Source organism: Lathyrus oleraceus, chromosome 6 (assembly GCF_024323335.1).
Source record: "Lathyrus oleraceus cultivar Zhongwan6 chromosome 6, CAAS_Psat_ZW6_1.0, whole genome shotgun sequence".
Taxonomy (NCBI): Eukaryota; Viridiplantae; Streptophyta; class Magnoliopsida; order Fabales; family Fabaceae; genus Lathyrus; species Lathyrus oleraceus.
Window position 1 is genome coordinate 452795598 of NC_066584.1, and position 6253 is coordinate 452801850.

At 35.7% G+C, this 6253-nt stretch overlaps 1 non-coding gene across 1 annotated transcript; it reads left to right on the forward strand.

Annotated features, from left to right (window-relative positions):
- The first annotated feature begins 295 nt into the window (after positions 1-295).
- On the forward strand, positions 296-402 carry LOC127098743 (small nucleolar RNA R71). The gene has a single exon (XR_007793443.1). It is a non-coding gene; the product is annotated as a small nucleolar RNA R71 (small nucleolar RNA).
- The last annotated feature ends 5851 nt before the right edge of the window (positions 403-6253 follow it).

Sequence of the window (6253 nt, forward strand, 5' to 3'; positions counted from 1 at the left end):
GGCTACAGTATTCGGGTTTATGCACATATGCTCGACCTTGAGGGCTAATGCGTCCATTTTAGCTTGCATCATGTCTATAGAGCTTAGTTCATGCACTCCTCCTTGGGCTTCCTTCTTCTCAACTGTCGCCTGTTCGACTCCCCATGATTGATGGTTTTGAGCCATATCTTCGATAAGGGCACTAGCTTCAGGATAAAGTTTGTTCATCAATGCACCGCCTGCGGCAGCGTCGATGGTCATCTTAGTGTTATAGTGAAGTCCATTATAGAAGGTTTGAATGATTAACCAATTTTCTAAACCATGATGTGGGCATGCTCGTAACAACTCTTTATATCTCTCCCAAGCTTTGAACAACGATTCTCCTTGGTTCTGGATAAATCTAGTTATATGGTTTCGAAGAACGGCGGTCTTACTTGGGGGAAAGTATCTAGCAAGGAATACTCTTCTAAGGTTATCCCAAGTCGTAATGGAATTGGGTGGAAGGGAATCTAACCATGATAGGGCTTTATCTCTGAGGGAAAAAGGGAATAATCTTAAACGGATTGCCTCAGGAGAAGCTCCATTGGTTTTAAAAGTGTCTTCTAATTGAAGAAAGATTTTTAAATGTTGGTTTGCGTTCTCAGTAGCGAGACCTGCGAATTGTCTCTGTTGCACTAGTTGCAACAGAGAGGGTTTAAGTTCGAAATTATTAGCTGGAATGGTTGGGTTTACTATACTAGAACTAGGTTCTTCGTTGGATGGTTGGGCGAAGTCCTTAAGAGGTCTTTGGTTTTGATCTTCGGCCATAGCTCTCCTAATTCTATGAAAGAATAAACGTGCGCGAGCGTAACGTTCAGGTTCTGCTAGAGGGTAAACTAAACTTCCGGTGCTGCAAGCTTTTCGCATTGACCGGCGAGAAATAACCTAAGTCTAAACGATATAACAACAGGGTAATGAAATTTGACGAAATTGGTCCCCGAACGCGTCAGATAATATAAAAGATTGTCGAATCTACAAAGACCAAGTGTCAATCTATCGTTATCTATTGTTATGGTGTTTATCTAAGGCAATCAAAATAGGTGTTTTTAGAGTGTGCAATGAAAAGTAAAGTGTTGAATAAAGTTCAATTAATAAAGAAAGGCTTGAATGTAATTCACATAATCAATTAATAAACCAAGTACTTGCTAATAGAACTACTTATGGGCAGTGTTTCCTACATTGAAAAGAACCAATTTAATAGGAACTATCGCTTTCGCGTATTCAGAACCGAGTTGTACTCCCTAATCAAACCCTCTTATTGTCACTTATAAAAAGGCACGCATTGCGTTACAGTAGTAAACCTATTTTTAAGAAATATAGTATCTTGACTAAGTTGAAAAGTATTTTAACCTGGATTTCTTAACCAAAAGAGGTTCTCACGAACCAGACTCTAAACTTATAAACGCGTCCGAAAATAGTTTCAAAATCTCTTTTCTTCGTAAGTTAAACACTCCTAATGTACTAAACAAAGTGCTTTCGCTGTTTTTGAAATTGTTAAAAACAATTAAGTTTAGATAGACGTTGGACGGCTTTCGATCTTACCCAACGGAATTTAAGTGCGGGAAAACTTAAGTTGAAAGTCAAAATAACCCTTAAGTGTTTCTATGAACAATTGTACGGATTATCAGTTCAATTACGATCCTTACATTCTAACCTTATAGGTTTAGTTAGACATGGTAAAGTAAAGGTGCATTTAAATTTAAATAAAAGTAATGCGAGTGTGGAAAATAAATAAAAGTAGTGCGAGTGCGGAAAATAAATGAAAGTAAAGCGAGTGCGAGAAATAAATAAAGTAAAGCGAGTGCCAGAAATAAAAAAATAAAGCGAGTGCGAGAAATAAATAAAGTAAAGCGAGTGCGGGAAATAAATAAAGTAAAGCGAGTGCGGGAAATAAATAAAGTAAAGACAGTGCGGGAAATAAACAGATAAAGGTAAAGCAATAAAAACCTGCTCCAATCGGAGGGTTGAATAAAATGCAAAGCGGAAATGAAAATGGCGGCAAGATTATCTTCCTTCCAAAGTGCTCCAAACTCGATTACAGACTCGATCACAGACTTGATTACACAATTGTGGTAACACCCCAATGCGAAGCGATTACCACTTTAAAATATTGAATATATGCCTAAGTGAAACTAAGTTTGCATCTAAGTTTGCCTCTGCTCTAAGTTTGGATGATTAAACAAATGAATTCGAGTCTCTATTTATAGGCAAGCAAAATCATGGAAATGACAAGGACGCCCTTAGTGGAGGTAGTGGGGAACGTGGCAGTTGAGGGAAGTTGAGCTAGGACACGTCATGGCAGGGTCCATGGCGCCAGCCACAGTGGGAGTCATAAGTGTAAATTGCTGAATTTTAGGGTTTTTAGCTCGTTTTCACTCTTTTTCTCGATCGGGGCTCCGATTAAAGTAAAAACCTGAAACAAAGAGAAACATAGTAATAACACAACAAAATGACAATAAAACTACTAAAATGCATGCGAAATCGGAGTCGAAAATACGGTGAATTTCAGTGTCATCAATCATCTGCGCATTTTTGCTATTTTCCTTATTTTCTGTTAGTTCCATTTAATTTCTTTTATTTTCAAAAATTCATAAATATTTTATTTGAAGTCACAAAAATATGAGACCAATGCCAAAGTTTTTCTTGAAAAAATCTAGTTTCATATTTTGATTTTTAATTATTTTTGTGACTTCATTTAATATTTTTGTGAATTATTTGGTTTTTAATAGTTTTAATTCATTTTTAATTACTTTCTGATATTTGAAAAATCCAAAAATATTTTCCTAACACCTATGGATCATGATAAGTCAATGAAAAATAGTCTCATCAATTTCTTAATTGATTTGAAATTTATTTGAGATTTTAATTTATTTGTGTTATTTTTCATTGTTCTTAATTGTTTTTAAATAGTTTCTGATTTCAAAAATTATTGAGAAAAATTGTGAAAGTTTGTTTGACCATGTTAGACCTATGAGAATTTAATTGGATTTGTTGAAGTTGATTTGAATTAAATTTGAGGTTTGACCATATTTTGTATATTTTATTTTGCATTTATTTTTAATTCCAAAAATACCAAAAAAATATGTTTAACTTGTTGACTTGCAACTTTCATTTCTCTTCTGTTTAGCATTGATTGATGATGATTTTGTTCACTTTTTACCAATTGTATTTGATGCTTGAATTCTCTTTTCATCTATTTCATCTTCATCCCATTTCTTTTTATTTTGGCCAACGAGTTAATGTCTTCTGGTTGGTCTTGACAAATGAGAGGTTTAACCTTCTTTGATCCAAATCAAACTCAACTTGATCCAAGATCAAGTGAGTTGCTATGTGTCTAAGATAGGTTGCTTCTTGGTCAAGCAAAAAACCTAAAGTCCATACAAGGTCTTTTCCCTTTTGTTTTGGCATGGCAAGTTTTAGGAGTTTGGCTTACTAGTCATGATATCTAACTTGTGTTTATTTGCCTATAGTTTTATTGACCGGCCTCAGATAGGTGTGACTACTACATTAGTCCACTTACGATTGCTTAACATAGCGCTAAAGTGTCTTGTGACAAACTAACATAACCATACTAACTACTAACTTTAATTTGAGCATTTAATTTCTTGCACTTTACTTTAATGCAATTTACTTCTTGCTCATTTATTCATATTGCCTTTTCATATTTCTCACTTGAGCACATATTTTATGTTTATGCCATTTTCCATTTGCTCATTTGAGCTCATTATTGTATATAAATATATTGTTGTCTTGTGTTGGTTTTGCTTTTGTTTTGTGTGAACCCAGTGCAAAAAAGAAGAAAGGACTTAGAATTAGGATATACCCATGCTTAAAGGAGTTCAAGAGCAACTAGGCCTCATGCCTTTAGATTGCTAAACTTATTGAAGAGCAACTAGGTCTCATGCCTTTAGAATGCTAAATCTCAAAGTTGACTTCAAAAGGACTTCCTTTCCAAAACTTATTCTTTGTCCATTCCTCTTATTATGTTGTGAACTTTTTGATGTTTGCTCTTGTGTGATAGGGATTCCATCTTGAGATAGTAAGAAGGACCATTATCATTAATAGCCAAGTTAAGAGAGACAAGCCAAATGGAGATCCTAGGAGCTTGAATCTAAATTGTTTGATTGCTTGATTGATTGTTAAGTCCAAAGGAAAGGAGTGTCTTGAATCATCTCTATGATTTCAAGAAAGGGAACTCAAGGGTTTTATCTTCTCCCTCTTATCTTTGTATGCTTTAGGACTAGCCCTTCTCTTCTTCTCCTCACTCTAACCCAAGCCAAAATCTTTTCTTGCAAACTTTGACTTTGTTTCAAATTAGAAACCTAGGCCTTATGCCTTTGACTTTTCAAAATCTTTTCATCAATACTCATTGTTAATAAATCTTAATCCAACTTTAACTTCATTTTGTAAACACTTCTAACTTGTAAATACAACTCACTTCAAGTTGTTTTTTGTGGTTCCAATGGCCACCTTTGTTAAAACCTTTTTCATAAACATTAGTCATAGGTTTGAGTTATCATAGTGGTTGATGTAAACCTCACCTTATCCTTAGTGATTGGATTATAAGTCTTCCATACTTATTATAGAGTTAACCCCTCACTAGTATGTTGAAGCCTTCCTCACATGGTGGATTTTTTGTTTAGGTTGAGTTTTCTCCCTTTGATAACAAAAGACTTTAAGGATTTTGATCAAATCAATTCACCAATCTTTGTGATTTTTACCCCGAACTACGAGGTTTTGATCCTACCTTTGTATTCGTACGTAGGCAATGGGTTCATCCATTCAAACAACAAATTTGTAAATATAATCTATTCTTTTCTCATCCCCCCAATCTTTTGCACATATTTTCACAAATACCAACCTGCAACACATGTTTGCAAAAAGTGGTTCCCTTAGAGTACTAAGGATATTTTGGGTGCGTAAAACCTTCCCATTTCATAACCAACCCCCTTACCCAGATCTCTGACATTTTTATTAGTTTTTGATTTGATAAAACTTCTTACTTGGCTTCTGTTCGCTTTTTAGCCTTTCCTTTGGACAAATAAAAGTGCGGTGGCGACTCGAACTGTATGTTTACATTTGGTTTAGTCAATAAACCATAAGGTAACGAATACCCCGCTACAAAAAAATTGGCGAATCTGCTGGGGAGAAACTTCCTAGTGGGTTTAGCCTACTTTTTGCATGTGTTCTATGTTTATATTTATTGGTGACATATTTTTATGCAAATTTGGGATGACTGTATTATTTGTAATGTATGAATTGCTTGATATATCAATTGCTTGTGTGCTTGGTGGTTTCTTGTGGGATGAGTTCTATGCCCGAACTCGAGTGCACTTATGATAGGAGAATGGCATAGTCTTGTTCACTTGTGTGGAGTTATTCCTTAGCAAGTTGAATTCCAAGCCCATTCACTTGGTGGAGGTCTTGTTGGGATCAATAATGTCACACGAGTAGTCGTGGTTAGGAATTACTCTTTCCAATATAAACCTTAGAAGCTAAGGACCTTAGATACTTAGCCCATCTTGGCCTATTCTACGATGTAGTGCGAAGGTCGTTCAAGTGTAAGATTTGATATGATTGTTTCGCGATATTACATTCATAAGAGTCCCTCTTGAGAATATTTTTGGAATACGAGTATTCGTTTTATCCGATAATATTCGAAAGATGAGATGATGACTATGGGGACCTTTTTAGAACATGATTGTCAAGTTTAACCATAGTTCACTCCCGTTGGGTGGTTCTTAACCGAGACTCCATGCTCGTGACTTACAACAAACCCTTGATTCGTGGTTGATCCGTTCTCGTATATTCTCAACATCAATGGAACTTGGGTGTTGATAAGGTGAAAACCATAATCCACCAAAATGGATGATTGATATTGACGATGACTTGAGCCATCCCGTGACCTTTGTGTGGTGTGACTTTCTTGATCCTTGAGTTTGATTGTTGCATCCATGCATTCATGCATTCATTCGCATCCATATCATCAATAATAAAATTTTCAAGGAACTTAAGAGGTCTATTTGCAAATTTTCAGACATGGATAAGCAAAGAAGGAATACGAAGAAGTACAGTTTCAGACAACCCGACTTGAAAGAGTTAAGGGGTTTGACATCTTATGTATTAGAGCCTTTGGAGTTCAAAGCTCGCCATGGGAAGCTCCTGTCTATTCTTTCTACCAAGGTGGATGAAGGTCTGATGAGTGTGTTGGTGCAGTTCTACGATCCTCTGTATC